The sequence below is a fragment of the Rattus norvegicus genome, chromosome 7 (genome assembly GCF_021556685.1).
Source record: "Rattus norvegicus strain SHRSP/BbbUtx chromosome 7, alternate assembly SHRSP_T2T, whole genome shotgun sequence".
Classification (NCBI taxonomy): Eukaryota; Metazoa; Chordata; class Mammalia; order Rodentia; family Muridae; genus Rattus; species Rattus norvegicus.
Genome location: NC_141540.1, coordinates 26,180,507 through 26,203,430, shown reverse-complemented (window position 1 = coordinate 26,203,430; position 22,924 = coordinate 26,180,507). Strand labels below are relative to the sequence as shown.

Sequence of the window (22,924 nt, the reverse complement as noted above, 5' to 3'; positions counted from 1 at the left end):
ACCATCTTTGTGTACAATTAGTTGTCTCTTAATGTGTGGGTTCATTTTTAGCTGATCCACTCCAGGTCTGTGATCTGCTCCTGTGTTTCTGAGCCACACCACACATTCTATAGATGGGCACTATGGGGAATTCTCTAGCATGTTGTTTTCTCCCTCTTCTTCTTTTTTAATTCCTTCTCCTCCTTCTTCTTTCTCTTGCCCTTGGTGTTTTTCTTCTACCTCTTTTCTTTCTCTCCTGTCCTCATCCTTTTCATTTCCTTCTTTTCTTTTTTTTTCCTTTTTTTCTCCATCTTAATTAAATTGGGTATTTCTTATTTACATTTCAATTGTTATTCTCTTTCCCAGTTTCCATGCCAGCATCCCACTAGCCCCTCCCCCTCCCATTTTATATGGAAGTTCCCCTCCCAATCCTGCCCCCACTAGAGGACAGTATGGCTCCTCTTTCAAAAGAGATTTAGCAAGGCCTCCTGGCACAGGTCTGCCATTCTAGTTACTCAGAAGGCTGGGGAAGGAGGACGACTTGTTCAAGGCTAGCTCTAACTACAGAGTAAAATCAAAACCTGCCTTAAGAACAGAGTGAGATCTTGTCTCAAAATAAGAAGCAAAGAGACTGCTACAGATGGACTCCATGGTAGAGAACCAGCCTCACCTGAATGAGGTTCTGGGGTCAGGCATTTTCACTGGAGAAAAAGAGAACCAAAGTAATTTACCCAGAAGCTGGAGCTCACTTTGAAGGGACAGGGAGATGGAAGGCTTCAGGGATATTTGTCCTAGGGGATAAAGGATAGAGAGGAAACAAAAGAGGCCCATAGACAATGACATTTTATAAAGGTACCAGGGGAACTCCCCCGTGTTAGGATGAGGTGTTTAATTGTATTGGGCTGTGTTAATGGGGCAGCCAAGGCGGGCTTTTTAATGCTGGACTTCAATACTTTGATAGCTTGACTTTGATAGTCAGCCTCAGGAGGAGGAAGTGGCCAAATAAGGAACTAGGCCTTGGTGGCCAGCTCTAGGAATGCAATTTAAGGGGATTTTGCAAAGCACAGAGAATTGGGGAGATGGGCAAGGCCTGCCAGAGCCATGCTCACAGCCATACTTGAGCTGACCAGAGGCCCTTCACCTAGAATGCACAAAGCCACAGACTCCTGATCCTCAGTCTTGCCTTTATGAGGTGCAGTGACACAGGCTTGTAGCTCCAGCACTTTGTCAGAAAGAAAGAGATGAGAGAGAGAGAGAGAGAAAGAGAGAGAGAGAGAGAGAGAGAGAGAGAGAGAGAGAGAGAGAGAGCTAAAGCCAAGGAAGATACCCTCAGAGATAAGTATGTATCAAATCTTGCTTCATTACAGGGTTCTGTAGACTTCTAAGATCTGGAGTGGAGCCATCTGAAAGAAGTGGGAGTGCTGGGATCCAGCCAGTGATGGAGAGCCCTCAGCTAGCACCATGGGGTTCCAGGTACCATCTCCAAGGGAATCTCCCTTCCTATGCTCCCCTTCCAAGAGAGAGAGGACATGTGATTCATGCCTGTAATTCCAGCTCTGGTGAGTCTGAGGCAGGAGGACAGCGTGGACTACATAATAAGACACTGTTTCATAAAAACAATTCCTAAAAGAATCTGCACAGAGTATGAGGATGAGAGTATAAAGATAAGAGCCTTGAGCCCGTTCAAATCAGCAAACCACAGAGGAGAGATGTTCATACAGTTAAACTACATAGTGGTGTAGAATTCTACGACGCAGCTCAACTTTATATGAATTTCAAGATCGATCTGGAGAAAGTCTGGCATCTTCTTGAATGATTCAATGATCACTTCGTGTTATCTCAGCCTTGTACTCTTAAGCATTAACCAGAGAAATGAAGGTCTGAGACTTTTAGAGACTCATACATGGATGCTCACAAGACTTTTGTTTATAGCAACCGAAAATTAGAATTAGAGAGGGGGTGCTAGAGAGATGGCTCAGTGGTTAAGAGCACTGACTACTCTTCTAGAGGACCTGGGTTCAGTTCCCAACACCCACATGGCAACTTACAACTGTCTGTAACTCCAAGATCTGACATCCTCACACAGACATACATGCGTGCAGAAAACCAATACACATAATAAAAATATATAAATTTAAAAAAGAGAGAGACAGAGAATTAGAGAGATTTCAGTGCATGGCGGGGGTGGGGTGCGGATAGGGAAATTTCCTGGATAGAGGAGACATAAATGGGAATTCAAACTCAGGATATTTGATATACAGGAGTCATATAGAGAACCAGAATGCCACAGAAAGATGGGCTTCACACAAACTGTGTGTGGTGGGGGAGGAAGCCATGAGGGTGTGCAGTTCTGAGTGAATGAGTGGTGTTGACTCGTGCCAGCCATGTTTAGGGACCCAGAGCCCCAAACCCATGGAAAAATGACAAAACCTTCTCCAGCCCTGGGTGAGGTTCAGAGGGAAATGGCAAATCCCTCCATTAATATCTGTATATGGATATTAATAGTATATTCAGAAAACGTCCACCATAATGTTCTGCCCCTGGATATTTATAGCCAGAAGACTGCTCCCCTACAGAGAGTACTCCTACCAAGACTAGCTAAACCTGTCTGCTTGATACAGCCATGACCCATAAACCATGCTACCTTGATCTGTGTACAATAGCCCAGTCCTTGTTCAGCTGAATGCAGTCACCCCGCCTCTCTTCAACTCTATACTAAACACACTGAGCTTCCAGGGTGCTGAGGTTTCTCCAGCTGTGAGTCTGGACCACATTATCCCAGCTTTCTGTCTATGTGCCGGTCTGTCTGTCTTCCATTTTTCACCATTCTTGTCAAGTCTAAGTCCCCAAACCATGCAAGGACTTGGCAGTAAGCAATGCAAAGGAGACAGACAGAGCACCACAGAAAATATATGTGCACCAAGGTTTCTCCAGAGAGAAGGTCTATGTTGGCAATAATTAAAAATAAGCCCAGTTATTTTTCTGGGAAATATCACAGAGATTCCTGTTAAATGTCCACAAGACTGGTCGTGTTAAATACCGAGAAAGATTCGGGGCAGGTAAGCTAGAGTACCCTACCAGAGGAACGTGAGATGGCCTGACAGATTAGGAAACACTTGACACTTTTTAAAAGTTTTTTTTAAAAGACTTATTTTTAGGAGCCTGTCTGTGTGACTGTGTGTGTGTGTGTGTGTGTGTGTGTGTGTGTGTGTGTGTGTGTGTGTGTGTATGTGTCTGTGTGTCTGTGTCTGTGTCTGTGTTTGTGAATGCTCATGTGAGTACAACTGCCATAGCTGACCAGATTTTCCTGATACTGGCATTAGAAGCAACAGGGATTCACCCTACTTGACTGCTTGGGAACCAAACTCAGGTCCCAGGGAAGAGCAAGAAGCACTCTCAGTGGCAGGGCCACCTCTCTGAGCCCCCATTTAGCAACTTCTTAAACCAGCACTTTCCCTGTGCCCCAGGCCTGCTACTATATATACATTTACAATAGAGAAACAAAAGTACATGTCCATATAAAGACATGTATATGAATGTCTATAAAAGTCTGACTTTGTAGCCCAGTGGGGTGACACATGCCTATAATCCCAATTCTTGGGAAGTAGAAGGAGAATCAGGAGTCACGGTCATCCTTGGTTACATTTGGAGCTGAGACCAGCCTGGGCATCGTGAGATCCCGTCTCAATACATAAGGGTTTGAGAGAAGGAGAGGTGGGTTAAGAACACGGTTTGCTTTTGTAGATGACCCAGTTTCTGTTCCTAGCACCCATGTGACACAACCATCTGTAACTCTAGTCCTAGGGCATCCGGAGTCTTTTTATGGTCTTTTAGGCCATCAGGTACACATGGTGCAGGACATACAGGCAGACATAAACAACCATACACATAAAAGAAATAATAAATATTTAATAATAATAAATAAACATTTGAAAGTCTTATTTGTAATAACTCCAAATGGGGATGTTGATGAACACTTAAAAGGGAGTTATGTAGCTATACAACACAGTGCTTTTTAAGCAGAGAAGGCAAATGAACGTTTATGTATGCAATACCAAGATTAACCTCAAAATGATGATGGTAACTAAAGCCAGCGTGACTCCACAACGTTCCTTACAGCAGGATTCTATTAGATAAATAAATGTAAACAGATTAGTAGTGATAAGAAACAGGTCAGAGATTGGGCAGTGAGGGTGACAGAGGAGGGACTAAACAAATTCAGAAGAAAACTTTGACTAGGGATAAGTGTGCTCACTTCCTTGACAGCAGTGACAGATTCCCGATGTGTACAGATCCCAAACACTATTGAGCTGCTTACTATAAACATGTGCATTTTAAGGCATGTTCTACCCCTAAGAGGGCAAGAGTGCTGTCTTAAGATTTCTGAGAATTACAATAAGCTGAGGGCCGTATAAAAATAGTTTAGAATTAAGTTTCCATTTGCAATACAATTTAGACTTAAGATTTCTTAGACCATGCCTCAATTTTACTCGACACTCAAAGATATTAGGAGCTGGAGAGATGAGTCAGTGGTTAAAAGCCCTTGCTGCTCTTATAGAGAACCTGGGGTTCAGCTCCTAGCATCCAGATTGGGTGGCTCACTGTGTCTTGTAACTCCAGCACCAGGGCATCAGATTTTCTTTTCTGGTTTCTACAGGCACCTGCATGCCCATATTGCATATAAACACATTCTCTCTTCCTCTTCCTCTTCCTCTTTCTCTTCCTCGTCGTCCTCCTCCTCCTTCCCTTCTTCCTCCTCCTCCTCCTTCTTTTTCTCTCAACACACACACATACACATGCCCCAATCTTCAAAAGAATCTCTCTCTCTCTCTCTCTCTCTCTCTCTCTCTCTCTCTCTCTCTCTCTCTCTGTGTGTGTGTGTGTGTGTGTGTGTGTGTGTATGTGTGTGTGTGTGTGTATGCCCACACTTGTAGAGGCCAAAGGTCAAAAGTAAGTACCTTCCTCATCACTTTCTACATTTTTAGAACAATTATTACATTTGTTTATTTGGGGAAGGGATCTTCACACCATGATGCTGGTGTGGAAGTTGGAGGACAATTTTTGGGAGTTGATTCTTTTCTTTTACCATGTGGGTCACAGGGATCACATGCTGGTTTGGCAACAAGAGCATTTACCCACCTTCATTCAGTGAGCAGAAAGCTCATAGAATAACTGGCCAATCTTGGGATCTTGGGATCCTCTACCCAGTACCTCCAATACTGAGATCACAGCTGTACTCGTTGTTGTTGTTGTTGTTGTTGTTTAATGTGAATATGGAGAACTCAAGTCCTCAGACTTCTGTGGTGAGCATTTTACCCACTAAGCCATTTCCCCTAAATACTCTCTATTTTGAATAAGAAGAAAGCTCATCAGATCATAGAAATTGTATCCAAAATCTATAACAACAAAAATGGCACTGTAAATCTTTAAATAGTTTTTCAGAGCTATCTTAATTTTAACAGGGGAGGTGGTGTGTGTAGTGAATTCTGGAGCCCACAGAGACATAAAGGTCCTTTGTAGCTGGAGTCATAGGTGGATGTGAGTCAGGGCTGTAAAGAGAATATAATATATGATGTATGATGTATGATACATGAATATATATATATATATATATATATATATATATATATATATATATATGTGTGTGTGTGTGTGTGTGTGTGTATAATCTAGATTTTACAATCTCTTCGGAATATGGTGATGACCTTTTTCACCAAAATTTGAAGCAAAGGATGTATAATTGGTTATGGAGTCTAAATAGGATACAGAAGCATATTTGTTTGTTTTTCTGTTTTTTGAGACATCGTTTCTCTATAACAGCCATGGCTGTCCTCAAACTTGATTTGTAGACCTAGCTGGCCTCAAGCTCACAGGGATCCTCCTGCCTCTGCCTCCTGAGTGCTAGGATTAAACGTGTTCTCCACCCTGCCTGTCCCTAGAAGGAATGTTTTTAATTAAATGTAAGTAGTTACTTTGACTATATGTTTATGATGAGGATTGGACCAGGAGCTTCATGCATGCTGAACATATATTGTGCCACTAACTGGTAGCCCCAGCTCCCTAAAATTTCTTAGACACTCTATCCAGTAGAAAATAAATAATGTAAATGTCCAAATTCTCATTCAAAGGCAATGCATTAAACTTGATGCATCCTAGAAATGGAAGTTCAGGGAATGAGATGCCATTCTGCAGTTATTAGGGAGAAAAAAATTAACACCAGCAGCAGCTACTGTAGTAGAGTGCTTGTGTTTATGTTGGGAGCAGTAGGATCCAGTCCAATCTGCTTGAAAGCAATATAGTAACATCAACTAACAGTAACTGTGCTTATAAGAATGTAAATAACATCTATGCTGATCCTGAAATATGACATTTTAACAAGGTAATTATTTAAACTAGAGATCCCTCGAGAAGAGCTGCTCTGGGAGGACACTTTTACTTTGACATCCGTTTATCTACCTAAATCCAGATTTCCAAAGAACACAGTTATTTTTGCTTCCTTCCCTAGGTTTCATTAACTAACCCCATATAGTCGGGAATCAAGACTAAAGAATGTAATCACAACGGGACAGTTTTTTCACAAGCCATGGACTATCTCCTAGGCCCATTCGATTCCCAAACACACTCCGTCACTAACTGCTGTCTAGGCCTGGGGTTCATTTATTCCTCTAATATTCCTTTCGACTCCTCAGATTGGTCATCTTCCCCATCTCCCTCCCACGAAGAAGACAGTATAATTATGTAGACCTCATTGAGTAATGGCACTTCTGTGGTTCTTCCTCAAGCATGTTAATAGATGTGTTTATCTTTCTCTCCTATTAATCTCTCATTGTTGCTTCATTCCAGCAAGTCAGTGGAAAAGGTAGGGGCCACTTTCCCTTTGCCCTGCATCTACATAATCATTCAGTTGAGCTGGAGAGAGGAAAGCACCGATCCAGGCCATTTAATTGATTTTTTTTTTTTTTTTGCAACAGGCTGGATGAAGTTAGAGATAAGGAAACGATAAAAATGCTAAGAATGTCCTGTCTGCTGATTAAAGATGAGGAACTATTGCTGTCTCCGTGGATTTGGAATGACTTCCAAGAGATACTGTTCAGTAAAAAGGGCAAAAGGGAAGAGCATTTTGCATGAACCAGTGCTCTGCTGGAGAATCAGAGCTAGAGACTTCTGGAAGGACTTTGGGGCTGGGGGTTGGGGGGGCTTGGGGAAGGGGCTGGAACAGGTAATCTGAAGAGTGCAGAGGCCAGGCCATAGGTCAGATGGGGCAGCGGATCCTTCCACTGGTATATTTTCTTCTTCCCAAATGTCTTAGTTCTGCTGTTAAGGACTTGCCTGTTTCTGGTTGGTTGGTTGGTTGGTTGGTTGGTTGGTGGGTAGGTGGGTGGGTGGATGGGTGGGCATATGTGGACCCAAGGCACTCTGCATACCAGGCAAGTATTCTGATCCCCAGGGCCTCTGAATATCTTTCAGCTCAGTGAAAAAGAGCCATGGAGACGACCAAGAATATTCCCCTTTACTCAAAGTCAACTGATTGTGACTTTAATCACATAAACAACAAACACCGTCACAGCAACACCAAATCAAACAGTTGATGGAATAAACCCTAATAGCGGTCAGAGGAATAATGCTTCTCTTGTTTCCTTTGCACTTGATCTTAGCCTAGAGGCAAACAAATGACTGTTTCATTTTTTATAAAAACGAATAATGAGAAACTCTGCGTCATACCTTCCACCCTACCTTCCCCTCATCTGTGGTAGGACTTTGTGCAGCTTAGGTCAACCTGTGTGGCCTCCTGACAGCAGAGTTCAGGCCTTAGTTCCTCCCTCAGTTTGACAGCTAGAGGCATGGTTTGTACTGTAGCAACTTCAGCAGGCAACTAAGTTTTCTTTCCTAACTAAGCAGATAACCTCCGTCTTCCCATTAAAGGGAGCACCAAGTACTAATTCTAAACAATTGTTCCCGGAACAGTGATCATAATCCTGGAAAATGGGTGTACAGTGAATCTACTTGGATTGATGTGCTGACCCAGTTAGGAAGATTGGGCTTCAGAGAGCGGCAGTTAGCATTTCTTCCCCAGGCACAATGAGCTTGTGTCAGTTCTTGTCTGGGTCTGTTTCCTTGTCAAGGTTACTTGGGATCCTCTCAGACAGCTGGAAACTCAGTGAGCAGCCTGTGATTCTCTTTTGTCTGCGACCTTGGTGCTAGGTCCTGAGGAACATTTTGGAGGCCTGTGTTTCTGCCTTTGTGTGACAGAGTAGCTGAGGGCTGGGTGTTCCTCGGAGGTCCCTTTCAGACATCAGTGCAGAGTACAGTTAGGTGTAAACTAATTTAAAACTTGCTTTTCTTCAAGAGTGGGGGCTGGGAGTAGAAGATGACTCAGCAGTTAAGAACTCCAGCTGCTGCTCTCCCAGAGGACAGAGGAGCCAGATTTGGTCCCCAGCACCTGCAGCCAAGTTCACAACTGTCTGTAACTCCAGTTCCAGGGCATCCGACACTGTCATCTGACCTCTGAAGCCTCCGGAGTTCGGTCAGACCTCATAGACCAACCATGGCCAGGGGCAATGACTTGGTATACCGACGGAAGCAGCTTCGTGGTAGAAGGTAAGAGGAGGGCCGGGGTAGTGGTGGTAGATGGAAAGGCCGTCATATGGGCCAGCAGTCTGCCTGAGGGCCCATTGGCCCAAAGAGTGGAGCTCATCGCACTGATCCAGGCCCTAAAGCTGGCAAAAGGAAAGATTATCAATATTTACACAGACAGCCGGTATGCCTTTGCTACAGCACATATCCATGGGGCAATATACCGACAGCGTGAACTCTTAACATCTGCTGGAAAAGATATTAAAAATAAAGAAGAGATCCTTAGCCTGCTAGAGGCTGTTCACTTGCCCCATAAAGTGGCAATAATACATTGCCCAGGACACCAAAAAGGGACCGGACCCATAGATAAAGGAAGTCAAATGGCAGATCAGGAGGCAAAGAAAGCAGCTCACGGACCCATGACTCTGATGATGAAAACTAAATCCCAGTCAGAGACCAATGAGACAGACAACAGAACTCTCAAAGAAGAAAAGGGGCAGGAATATTTGGCTGATATACACTGCCTTACCCATCTGGGGGCTAAAAAGTTAATAGAATTGGTTAATAGGTCCCCTTACTCTATTCCTGGATTAAAGAAGGCTGCCGAAAATCTAGTCAAAAACTTCCGCACTTGTGCATTTACTAATGCTGGGTCCAACAGGCCCCTAGAAGGAAGGCGTTTGAGAGGAGATAGACCTGGAACCTATTGGGAAACCGATTTTATGGAGGTAAAGCCTGCCCAGTATGGAAATAAATATCTTCTAGTCTTTATAGACACCTCTACAGGCTGGGTTGAAGCATTCCCTACAAAAAATGAAACTGCCAACGTGGTAACCAAGAAGATACGAGAAGTAATCCTGCTCTGTTTTGGGGTACCTAAGGTAATTGGGTCAGACAACGGACCTGCTTTTGTCTCCCAGGTAAGTCAGGGAGTGGCCAGACAACTGGGGATTAATTGGAAATTACACTGTGCATACAGGCCCCAGAGTTCAGGACAGGTAGAGAGAATGAATAGAACATTAAAAGAGACCTTAACAAAATTAGCCTTAGAGACCAGTGGAAACGATTGGACAGCCCTTCTCCCTTATGCTTTATTCAGGGTTCGAAACTCCCTGGGCCCTTTTGGTTTGACCCCCTTTGAATTGATGTTTGGAGCCCCTCCATCCATTTATATGTCTATAAAAGATAAAACTAGCCCAGATGTATTTTTCTCTCCCTCTTTCAACCTCTCGATTCGGCTCAAGGCCTTAGAAACAGTAAGAAAAGAGATATGGACACAATTAAGAGAAACCTATATTGCTGGTGACACACAAGTGCCGCACCAGGTTGAAGTGGGAGACGGCCGTCCTGATGAGGAGACATTGGGCAGGAAACTTAGAGCTGAGGTGGAAAGGACCATATCTGGTATTGCTGACGATGCCCACCGTGGTCAAAGTTGAAGGAATTCCCACTTGGGTCCATGCGTCTCACGTTAAGAGAGCAACCCCTGAACCTGATCCAGATGGATGGACGCTGGAAAAGACTACTAATCCTCTTAAGCTGCGTTTACGCCGCTGGCGCAGCCCTAGAGATAAGTAACAACAACCCACACACCCCTGTCCAACAAACGTGGGAAGTACAAAATGGAGAGGGAGACATCGTGTGGTCAACCACCGCTGTTCGGCCCCCATGGACATGGTGGCCAGACCTCACCCCTGACCTTTGTAAGTTAGCAGCAGGCTCGCCTGCCTGGGATATCCCAGACCATCTTGACCTTCTTAATGCACCCCCTGAAAAACAATGTGTCCAATCCCCATTAGCGGCCTCAGATATATACGGGTGCTCAGGACGGTTTTATCTAGCCAGTCTCAGATCAGCAGGGATCTACGTCTGTCCCGGACAAGGACAACACAGAAAGCTTCGGGACCAGTGTGGGGGAAGGCCTGACTTCTATTGCGCCGCTTGGGGTTGTGTGAGACAACAGGGCAAGCTTACTGGAATCCCTCCTCAAAGTGGGATTTAATCACTGCAAAGAGAAACAGTAGTCATGATGAAGAAACCCAGGGCGAAAGAGAGATTGGCAGATATCTTAAAGGGTGTGCTGTGCCTTCTACCAACGGTCCAGAAGGACCTTGTAAAGATAAATATTGTAATCCTATACTTATAAAGTTTACTGATAAAGGGAAATAGGAGTGCCGGAGCTGGCACAGAGGAAATGTTTGGGGTCTGCGAGTAGATGCTCCTGGAAAAGATCCTGGGTTAATATTCACAATTAAACTGACTGTAGAGAGCACCCTTCCAGTACCTTTAGGACCCAACAAGGTCCTTCCTGAGCAGGGCCTCCCCATCAGAATCAAGCCGCCGGTCCCAAAAAAAGCCCCACCGGCTGTAAGGACTATAAGTATATCCCAAACTCCTCCTCAGGAGCTCCCATTCAAGGCTCCTACAACCGGCCAAAGAATGTTTAATTTAATTCAAGGAGCTTATTCCGCCCTTAATGAGACTGACCCGGATGCCACCACTGACTGCTGGTTGTGCCTATCCTCAGGGCCCCCTTACTACGAAGGGATAGCTTTCAATGGAAGCTACAATACGACCACAAGTCATGCTTCTTCCTCTTGGGGAACAGGAAAAAAATTGACCTTGACTGAGGTCTCCGGGGATAGTCCCGGCCTCTGTATAGTGACCCCACCACCCACTCACAAACACCTGTGTGGCCAAATCCATCCCATTGCTAAGATAGACTCCAGTCACTAGTTTGTACCAAACCCCGTCGGATGGTGGGCATGCAACACAGGACTCACCCCATGTGTATCAACTAGTGTTTTCAATTCTTATGATTTTTGTGTTATGATCCAGCTTATACCTCGTGTACATTACCACCCCGGTGATAGCCTCGAAGAAGAATACACCAACACCAGATTTAAAAGAGAACCAATAACCCTTACCCTAGCATTGCTTATGGGGGCGGGTATAGCAGCGTTAGTTGAGGGAAGACAGGGAATTCAATCGCTCAAAGATGCTGTTAATGAAGACCTGAGGCTGCTAGAAAAGTCTATAGATGCCTTAGAAAAATCCTTAACTTCTTTATCAGAAGTAGTTCTACAGAATAGAAGGGGCCTTGACCTATTGTTCTTAAAAGAGGGAGGCTTATGCGCCGCCCTAAAAGAAGAGTGTTGTTTCTACGCAGACCATACCAGGGTGGTCAGAGACTCTATGCAAAAATTGAGAGAAAGGTTGGGACACTGAAGACGAGAATGAGACTCTAAGAAAGGGTGGTTCGAGTCCTGGTATTCTCAGTCGCCATGGATGACCACATTGTTCTCAGCCCTGGCTGGACCTGTGCTCCTTGTCTGCCTAGCTCTAATTTTTGGCCCCTGCATAATTAACAAGGGCATGGCGTTTATTCAGAACCGGATAGACACAGTAAAGCTCATGGTAATACAGAGACAATACCAACCTATAGTCCAATTTGAGACAGAACTGGGGGACACTGGTGTTTACATTCTATGATTAGAATAAGAGTCAAAAGAAGAAGAGGGGAATGAAAGGATATAGATTTAAAGTAAAGAGTAAGTTTCAAAATTCACAGACTCAGGGCTAAGAAACCTGTGAAACGCAGGCCCAGGCAAGTCCAAGCATGACGCGGCCCGCCCTGCTGCCAGGACTAACAGACCATAAAGATAAAGAAAAGGAATGCAGAAACCAGCCCGAGTTATCAGGACTGACCCATAAACCATCTGGCAGGAGGGCATCTCCCCCAGATGTGACTCCCTCAGAGTCACACTTTAACCATATGTCCTTCAAGCCCTGATAAACACCTGGCTTCTAAAATCCCGAACGCCCCAGTCAGCACATACTCTTTTGCTGTGTTGTAATCTCACTGCTATGTTTGAATGAGCCAATCACTTACAGCCGCGCTGGAAATTAGCCGCCACTGTTTGAAACAGCCAATTGTGTGTAACCGGGCCAAACCCCCTAGCTTTCCCTATATAAACCCCTGATTTTTGAGTTTCAGGGTCGACTCCTCTGTCTCCTGCAAGAGACACGTGTCAGCTGGAGCTTCATTATAATAAACTGCCTCTTGCTTTTACATCAAGCTGGTCTCTTGTGTTTCCTGGGGCCAGCCATCCTGAGACTTGAGCTAGGTTCTTTCATATGAGTGTCTTGTCCACATGTAGGTCTGTTGCACCACGTGTGTGCCCGGAGGCTTCAGAGGTCAGATGACAGTGTCGGATGCCCTGGAACTGGAGTTACAGACAGTTGTGAACTTCCCTGCAGGTGCTGGGGACCAAATCTGGCTCCTCTGTCCTCTGGGAGAGCAGCAGCTGGAGTTCTTAACTGCTGAGTCATCTTCTACTCCCAGCCCCCACTCTTGAAGAAAAGCAAGTTTTAAATTAGTTTACACTTAACTGTACTCTGAACTGATGTCTGAAAGGGACCTCCGAGGAACACCCAGCCCTCAGCTACTCTGTCACACAAAGGCAGAAACACAGGCCTCCAAAATGTTCCTCAGGACCTAGCACCAAGGTCGCAGACAAAAGAGAATCACAGGCTGCTCACTGAGTTTCCAGCTGTCTGAGAGGATCCCAAGTAACCTTGACAAGGAAACAGACCCAGACAAGAACTGACACAAGCTCATTGTGCCTGGGGAAGAAATGCTAACTGCCGCTCTCTGAAGCCCAATCTTCCTAACTGGGTCAGCACATCAATCCAAGTAGATTCATTTTAGACACATTTTCCAGGATTATGAACACTGTTCCGGGAACAATTGTTTAGAATTAGTACTTGGTGCTCCCTTTAATGGGAAGACGGAGGTTATCTGCTTAGTTAGGAAAGAAAACTTAGTTGCCTGCTGAAGTTGCTACAGTACAAACCATGCCTCTAGCTGTCAAACTGAGGGAGGAACTAAGGCCTTGAACTCTGCTGTCAGGAGGCCACACAGGTTGACCTAAGCTGCACAAAGTCCTACCACAGATAAGGGGAAGGTAGGGTGGAAGGTATGACGCAGAGTTTCTCATTATTCGTTTTTATAAAAAATGAAACAGTCATTTGTTTGCCTCTAGGCTAAGATCAAGTGCAAAGGAAACAAGAGAAGCATTATTCCTCTGACCGCTATTAGGGTTTATTCCATCAACTGTTTGATTTGGTGTTGCTGTGACGGTGTTTGTTGTTTATGTGATTAAAGTCACAATCAGTTGACTTTGAGTAAAGGGGAATATTCTCGGTCGTCTCCATGGCTCTTTTTCACTGAGCTGAAAGATATTCAGAGGCCCTGGGGATCAGAATACTTGCCTGGTATGCAGAGTGCCCTGGGTCCACATATGCCCACCCATCCACCCACCCACCTACCCACCAACCAACCAACCAACCAACCAACCAACCAGAAACAGGCAAGTCCTTAACAGCAGAACTAAGACATTTGGGAAGAAGAAAATATACCAGTGGAAGGATCCGCTGCCCCATCTGACCTATGGCCTGGCCTCTGCACTCTTCAGATTACCTGTTCCAGCCCCTTCCCCAAGCCCCCCCAACCCCCAGCCCCAAAGTCCTTCCAGAAGTCTCTAGCTCTGATTCTCCAGCAGAGCACTGGTTCATGCAAAATGCTCTTCCCTTTTGCCCTTTTTACTGAACAGTATCTCTTGGAAGTCATTCCAAATCCACGGAGACAGCAATAGTTCCTCATCTTTAATCAGCAGACAGGACATTCTTAGCATTTTTATCGTTTCCTTATCTCTAACTTCATCCAGCCTGTTGCAAAAAAAAAAAAAAATCAATTAAATGGCCTGGATCGGTGCTTTCCTCTCTCCAGCTCAACTGAATGATTATGTAGATGCAGGGCAAAGGGAAAGTGGCCCCTACCTTTTCCACTGACTTGCTGGAATGAAGCAACAATGAGAGATTAATAGGAGAGAAAGATAAACACATCTATTAACATGCTTGAGGAAGAACCACAGAAGTGCCATTACTCAATGAGGTCTACATAATTATACTGTCTTCTTCGTGGGAGGGAGATGGGGAAGATGACCAATCTGAGGAGTCGAAAGGAATATTAGAGGAATAAATGAACCCCAGGCCTAGACAGCAGTTAGTGACGGAGTGTGTTTGGGAATCGAATGGGCCTAGGAGATAGTCCATGGCTTGTGAAAAAACTGTCCCGTTGTGATTACATTCTTTAGTCTTGATTCCCGACTATATGGGGTTAGTTAATGAAACCTAGGGAAGGAAGCAAAAATAACTGTGTTCTTTGGAAATCTGGATTTAGGTAGATAAACGGATGTCAAAGTAAAAGTGTCCTCCCAGAGCAGCTCTTCTCGAGGGATCTCTAGTTTAAATAATTACCTTGTTAAAATGCCATATTTCAGGATCAGCATAGATGTTATTTACATTCTTATAAGCACAGTTACTGTTAGTTGATGTTACTATATTGCTTTCAAGCAGATTGGACTGGATCCTACTGCTCCCAACATAAACACAAGCACTCTACTACAGTAGCTGCTGCTGGTGTTAATTTTTTTCTCCCTAATAACTGCAGAATGGCATCTCATTCCCTGAACTTCCATTTCTAGGATGCATCAAGTTTAATGCATTGCCTTTGAATGAGAATTTGGACATTTACATTATTTATTTTACCACTGGATAGAATGTCTAAGAAATTTTAGGGAGCTGGGGCTACCAGTTAGTGGCACAATATATGTTCAGCATGCATGAAGCTCCTGGTCCAATCCTTCTCATCATAAACATATAGTCAAAGTAACTACTTACATTTAATTAAAAACATTCCTTCTAGGGACAGGCAGGGTGGAGAACACGTTTAATCCTAGCACTCAGGAGGCAGAGGCAGGAGGATCCCTGTGAGCTTGAGGCCAGCTTGGTCTACAAATCAAGTTTCAGGACAGCCATGGCTGTTATAGAGAAACGATGTCTCAAAAAACAGAAAAACAAACAAATATGCTTCTGTATCCTATTTAGACTCCATAACCAATTATACATCCTTTGCTTCAAATTTTGGTGAAAAAGGTCATCACCATATTCTGAAGAGATTGTAAAATCTAGATTATATATATACATATATATATATATTCATGTATCATACATCATACATCATATATTATATATTATATTCTCTTTAAAGCCCTGATTCACATCCACCTATGACTCCAGCTACAAAGGACCTTTATGTCTCTGTGGGCTCCAGAATTCACTACACACACCACCTCCCCTGTTAAAATTAAGATAGATCTGAAAAACTATTTAAAGATTTACAGTGCCATTTTTGTTGTTATAGCTTTTGGATCCGATTTCTATGATCTGATGAGCTTTCTTCTTATTCAAAATAGAGAGTATTTAGGGGAAATGGCTTAGTGGGTAAAATGCTCACCACAGAAGTCTGAGGACTTGAGTTCTCCATATTCACATTAAACAACAACATCAGCAACAACAGCAACAACAACAACAACAACAACAACAACAAGTACAGCTGTGATCTCAGTATTGGAGGTACTGGATAGAGGATCCCAAGATCCCAAGATTGCCAGTTATTCTATGAGCTTTCTGCTCACTGAATGAAGGTGGGTAAATGCTCTTGTTGCCAAACCAGCATGTGATCCCTGTGACCCACATGGTAAAAGAAAAGAATCAACTCCCAAAAATTGTCCTTCAACTTCCACACCAGCATCATGGTGTGAATATCCCTTCCCCAAATAAACGAATGTAATAATTGTTCTAAAAAGGTAGAAAGTGATGAGGAAGGTACTTACTTTTGACCTTTGGCCTCTACAAGTGTGAGCATACACACAGACACACACACACACACACACACACACACACACACACACACACACACACACAGAGAGAGAGAGAGAGAGAGAGAGAGAGAGAGAGAGAGATTCTTTTGAAGATTGGGGCATGTGTATGTGTGTGTGTTGAGAGGAAAAGAAGGAGGAGGAAGAAGAAGAAGGAGGAAGAAGAGGAAGAAGAAGGGGAAGAGGAAGAGGAAGAGGAAGAGGAAGAGGAAGAGAGAATGTGTTTATATGCAATATGGGCATGCAGGTGCCTGTAGAAGCCAGAAAAGAAAATCTGATGCCCTGGTGCTGGAGTTACAAGACACAGTGAGCCACCCAATCTGGGTGCTAGGAGCTGAACCCCAGGTTCTCTATAAGAGCAGCAAGTGCTTTTAACCACTGACTCAGCTCTCCAGCTCCTAATATCTTAGAGTGTCCAGTAAAATTGAGGCATGGTCTAAGAAATCATAAGTCTAAATTGTATTGTAAATGGAGATTTAATTCTAAACTATTTTTATAAGGCCCTCAGCTTATTGTAATTCTCAGAAATCTTAAGACAGCACTCTTGCCCTCTTAGGGGTAGAACATGCCTTAAAATGCACATGTTTATAGTAAGCAGCTCAATAGTGTTTGGGATCTGTACACATCGTGAATCTGTCACTGCTGTCAAGGAAGTGAGCACACTTATCCCTAGTCAAAGTTTTCTTCTGAATTTGTTTAGTCCCTCCCCTGTCACCCTCACTGCCCAATCTCTGACCTGTTTCTTATCACTACTAATCTGTTTACATTTATTTATCTAATAGAATCCTGCTGTGAGGAACGTTGTGGAGTCACGCTGGCTTTAGTTACCATCATCATTTTGAGGTTAATCTTGGTATTGCATACATGAACGTTCATTTGCCTTCACTGCTTAAAAAGCACTGTGTTGTATAGCTACATAACTCCTTTTTAAGTGTTCATGGACGTTCGGATTTGGAGTTATTACAAATCAGACTTTCAAATGTTTATTTATTATTTTTAAATGTTTATTATTTCTTTTATGTGTATGGTTGTTTTTGTCTGCCTGTATGTCCTGCACCATGTGTACCTGATGGCCTAAAAGACCATAAAAAGACTCCGGATGCCCTAGGACTAGAGTTAGAGATGGTTGTGTCACATGGGTGCTAGGAACAGAAACTGGGTCATCTACAAAAGCAAACCATGTTCTTAACCCACCTCTCCTTCTCTAAAACCCTTATGTATTGAGACGGGATCTCACGATGCCCAGGCTGATCTCAGCTCCAAATGTAACCAAGGATGACCTTGACTCCTGATTCTCCTTCTACTTCCTAAGAATTGGGATTACAGGCATGTGTCACCCCACTGGGCTACAAAGTGAGACTTTTATAGACAGTCATATACATGTCTTCATATGGACATGCACTTTTGTTTCTCTTTTGTAAATGTATATATAGTAGCAGGCCTGGGGCATAGGGAAAGTGCTGGTTTAAGAAGTTGCTAAATAGGGGCTCACAGAGATGGCCCTGCAGCTGAGAGTGCCTCTTGCTCTTCCCTGGGACCTGAGTTTGGTCCCCAAGCTCTCAAGTAGGGTGAATCCCTGTTGCTTCTAATGCCACTGTCAGGAAATTCTGGTCAGCTGGGGCAGCTGTACTCACATGGGCATTCACACACACACACACACACACACACACACACACACACACACAGTCACACAGACAGGCTCCTAAAAATAAGTCTTTAAAAAAAAACTTTTAAAAGGTGTCAAGTGTTCCCTAATCTGTCAGGCCATCTCATGTTCCTCTGGTGGGGTACTCTAGCTTACCTGCCCCGAATCTTTCTCGGTATTTAACGCGACCAGTCTTGTGGACATTTAACAGGAATCTCTGTGATATTTCCCAGAAAAATAGCCGGGCTTTCTTACTTGCCAACATAGACCGTCTCTCTGGAGAAACCTTGGTGCACATATATTTTCTGTGGTGCTCTGTCTGTCTCCTTTGCATTGCTCACTGCCAAGTCCTTGCATGGTTTGGGGACTTAGACTTGACAAGAATGGTGAAGGACGGAAGACAGACAGACAGGCATATGGACAGAAAGCTGGGATAATGTGGTCCAGACTCACTGCTGGAGAAACCTCAGCACCCTGGAAGCTCAGTGTGTTTAGTATAGAGTTGAAGAGAGGTGGGGTGACTGCATTCAGCTGAACAAGGACTGGGCTATTATACATAGATCAAGGTAGCATGGTTTATTGGTTGCGGCTGTATCAGGCAGACAGGTTTAGCTAGTCTTGGTAGGAGTACTCTCTGTAGGGGAGCAGTCTTCCGGCTATAAATATCCAGGGCAGAACATTATGGTGGACGTTTTCTGAACAATTCTTTTTCTCCATGCCCACCAAAAGGCTGGTTAGTGACCATTTCACTGACAGGAGTGAGTTCCAGTCAGGACCTGTCTCTGATTATGGCTCTCTAGAGTGGGAAGGTCAGAGCCATAAGCTTCTTCTCAGAACTGTGACAGACAGATCCCCTCCACCTAGTGAACACTGAATTCCAGCCTGCAGTCCTCCACACCTGCAGGCCCTCCCTTCTGTTTCAAATAGATCTTAAAACAGCAAGATAAGAGGAACAGCCAGCTGCATCTAATGCTTAGACATTCTAGGTCATTTTCTGTCTCTGATGACATTTCACTTGACCGTAGCACTGCACTTTTTATTTGTATGGTGCTCATGTGCGATAGTCAACTGGTCAACATCAATAGCACAAGAAATCTGAATGGAGGAAAATGTTACTGAGTTAACTCCTGTATTAATATCCTATAGGAAGGTATAAAGGGATTTTCTTCATCAGTCACTACAATGGGAGCATGGTGTCCCATCTGGAGATGTGCGATTAGAAGGCATCATTATCTGAGCAGGAAAGTCAGGTCAGCATGCCAGTCAGCAGCTCTCCTCTGCCACTCTGCCAGCTCTCTTTCACTCCCTGCCTACAGGATCATGCCTCGTCTGAGTTTCTGCCTTGACTTCTCGTCATAGATGGACAATGGTCAGGAAATAGGAGCCACATTAAATCTTGACAATGGTCAGGATATAGGAGCCACATTAAATCATTTGTGCTCCTTGTTGCTTTTGGTCATAGTGTCTGTCAAATCAATGCAAAGTAACTTATGCCAGACACACATTTTTGTACACTGGTCCACATCAGGCAGTGGTTGTTTTGTGGCAGAGCAAGAAGGAAGGGAGGCTGATAGACCCTCCCCCCACTTTTAGAAAGGGTATTGTTGGGCAGAACCTTGGGGGATGGGCAAGCCCAACTGTCAGAAACTGTAGTTTAACTTACATTGCCTACTTTACTGCCAGAGATGAGGTACTCAGATACTCTGCCTTTATCTCCACAAGAGGTTTCTCACTTTGGAGCATGGAGGTCCCAAGTCAGGGTTTCTCTGTGTAGCCCTGACTAGCCTGGAATTCCCTCAGTACACCAGGCTGGCAAGTAACTCATGGATCCACCTGCCTATGTTGCTGGAAGTAAAGGTGTGCACCTCCACCACAAGGCTTCCTCAAGGCATTTGCAATCATTCAACTACCAAATGTGGAGGGTCTAGTGACCATCCCCAGGCACCAGGCACAGGGATAGCAGCTAATGGGAAGCAGGCCCAGTAGCCCAAGGGAACAAAGTTCAGAGGGGCAGGAGGAATACATTTAGACACTCTACACAGCAGGGTGATGGTCTTTCTACAGCAATCTCTCCTAAGGTGTTCAGAGCAAAGGATTCTTTTGCCTGTAGCACCTTAAATAGGCAGCACAGATAGCCATAACCCCCTTGGTTTGAGGGAAGTGGGAAGGGAATCAGCCATGTTTGGATTCCTTTTGGAGTTAAATCCTAAAAGCACAGATAGACATAACCCCCTTGGTTTGAGGGAAGTGGGAAGGGAATCAGCCATGTTTGGATTCCTTTTGGAGTTAAATCCTAATGGCTCCATATTCTGTGTGCAGGCCCCAGCCTATTGGCCTCCACAGTTGTACAGTGAAGAGGCAGGAAGGACTGAGGCTGCAGTTGACCTGGCCCATAATGAAGGTCCTGCACTGGATAATAGTCACTGAGAATAACTTGGGAAGGAATATGAAGGTGTCCTGAGGAGGCAGATCTAGGAGTGCACTTGACCTTTCTAGAAGGCCATCAACAAAACTGAAACAGGACTCTGGAGACATTCCTGTCTCCTATGATTTAGATGATGGAAACTGAGTGTACCAAATAATGAAATTTCACTAGGAACCTGGACAGAAGGTGGCCTCTATGCCAGGTGTCAACACGCCAGTCACAGACAACACACAGGGGAAACAACATCAGGCCTTTGGCATCAGACACTAGAAAGTACTGCTGTAAGGTCTAGTGAAAGAATGCTAGAATAGGTGTACTGTCCTATCGTCCAGAATTACAGGTGTGAGTGAGACATTTATAGTGACCATAGTTTTAGTTGCTGCATAGCTCCATGGCTCTGAGAATGTGATACCTCTGTCCAAGGGAGGACTGACCTAGCTGAATCCAACAGCGAACACACTCTGCTGTATGGGAGGCCATATGCAAGCACAGACCTAGGACAATTACACTGACCTCAGAGGGTTAGGGAAAGATAGCACAGTCCTCAGGACAGCAGGATCAACATACCTCCAGGTACAAGGAAGACATTTAGGATGTCTGTTCTGTGAATATGAATTTGATGCTGGCGTCTTGGTAGTCCTTAATAAAACTAAAATTCTGTCTTATTTGGCCCTCTCCAAGTATCCAGAACTGCCTTTTTCCTGTACCATGCATGGGTCATAAAAATCCACCCTTCCTGGAGGCAGAGGCTTACAACCAGACCCCAAAAATGTGTGAAACCTTCTGGGGGCTGTGATGCTGGTGGTATCCTAAGTCTGCTGGGCCTATAGAGGCAGGGAGAAGTATCTCAAGGAATGAGAGGAAGGTGGGTTTTCCTAATGGGCTTTTGTTTCCAAAGAATGTGGTGAGGATCTGTTACATCTAAAGAGAAATAGGTTTCTCATCATGAGTTCCATGATAGGTTTCTCCGTCAGGAGAACAATTAATCATCAAGGCAGGATGCTTCCCATTTGGAAGAAGAGAGAGAGAAAGACTTTAAACATCCTCTGGGACTTCTATAACTTTCCAAAAGTACTTTCTATAAAGGGATATGGCAATGCCACTGAAGGAATGAGAGAGCACTGACTTAGGGTCAGACCTCCAGTTCATCATATGTCCCACAGCAAAAATTCATTCATTCATTTATTCATTCATTCAGTCAGTTAGTCATTCTCTTCCTGTTTCTCTCACACCTTTGTCCTTCCCTCTTCACTGAAGTAAAATGTGCCTACAATGTCCCTAGTGTCCCCTACCCATGAACCAGTTTTCCAAATAACACATTTTGTGCTTCCAGCCTACAATAGCAGGATTCTTTTGGATTTAGTTCTTTGACCTCAATTCTGTGTGTCATGGCAGTCACAGAAACGTTGGCAGACTGCTGCCTCCCAGAGCACCCAACTGACATGCAGTATATTTAGTTCTTCTGCACTTGGGTGGTCATGGGTTTGTTTCTTTTGTTAGGATCCCTATTCTACAGTTGTGCATTGTTTCTCCTAATCAACTCCAAAATCCAGATGATCCTGTTTAAGTGAGCCATAGACTTCATTAAATCCACTGAGGTCCTATTGCGCTATACAAAGACCCTGGAAGAATTGCTAAGTGAGTCTTCACATATTACTGAGAACCTGAGAGCTTGGAATAGCTGGCAGGCCTCAGGAAAGCAGACAAGATTTTCTTGCAGATGTCCTCTCTAGACAATTGTCTCTAGACATGAGGAGACTCAAGCTGTATTGCATGGGCAGAAGAGCAGGGCCTCCTTGTGGACACCTAGGAAGATACCAAGGTCAAAGATCCCACTATACTCAGGGTGTGCCCAAGAGTAGTGATATTAGTCCCTGAGAATCCTTATACATGGGTCCAGGTTTAGCCCTCATAGAGGATGACATAGGGACACTCAGGAAGAAGTACAGGGTTACACTGAAAGTAAAGGGAGGAAGCCTGCCCTGAAATGCTTTCTCCTAGCAGTTGCAGGAGAAGAGAGAGGGAGGAATTACTTAGAGTCAGTGAGTGTTTAGGACTGAGCTGGACACTTCAACTTTTGGGTTTGAGTATAAATACAGATACTCAGAGACATTCTCTGACTTTTATGTTAATAGTCCACCATAACGAGTTCACTGACATTGCCCTACGAATTCCACAGGAGGAAAAGCAAGCATTTTTGAAGAGTAATGTACATTCTAAGGAGTGCAGGTTCAAATCAGTGTCTGGGTAGAGGTCAAACAACAAATGAGATTTCTGTGTCTCCTCGTTCAGCAGCCTGCTGCCCCCTTTGATCTCCTGAATCAATTATTCCTCCCATTGCATCTTCCCAATTCTTTTTTAAAGACTACACATTGTTTCCAGACAAATCTCTGTTTCATGATATTGTCCACTGCGTCCAGTAGACTGCTTCATACTCCAGCATGAAATGGATGTAATTTGAAATGCTATCTTAATCAGTTGTGACGAGTGATATGCCTAGGATGTAAGCCTGGGAAT

At 44.2% G+C, this 22,924-nt stretch overlaps 1 long non-coding RNA gene across 2 annotated transcripts in view; it reads left to right on the top strand.

Annotated features, from left to right (window-relative positions):
* LOC148004574 (uncharacterized) overlaps positions 1-7,597 on the top strand; it is a 105,835-nt gene extending 98,238 nt beyond the window's left edge. Inside the window, exons 2-3 of one of the 2 annotated variants that reach the window (XR_015625168.1) lie at positions 1,347-1,538; positions 6,951-7,597. This is a non-coding gene — a long non-coding RNA (uncharacterized LOC148004574). The remainder of the gene's footprint in view (positions 1-1,346; positions 1,539-6,950) is intronic. The other variant, XR_015625169.1, reaches the window with a different exon arrangement.
* The last annotated feature ends 15,327 nt before the right edge of the window (positions 7,598-22,924 follow it).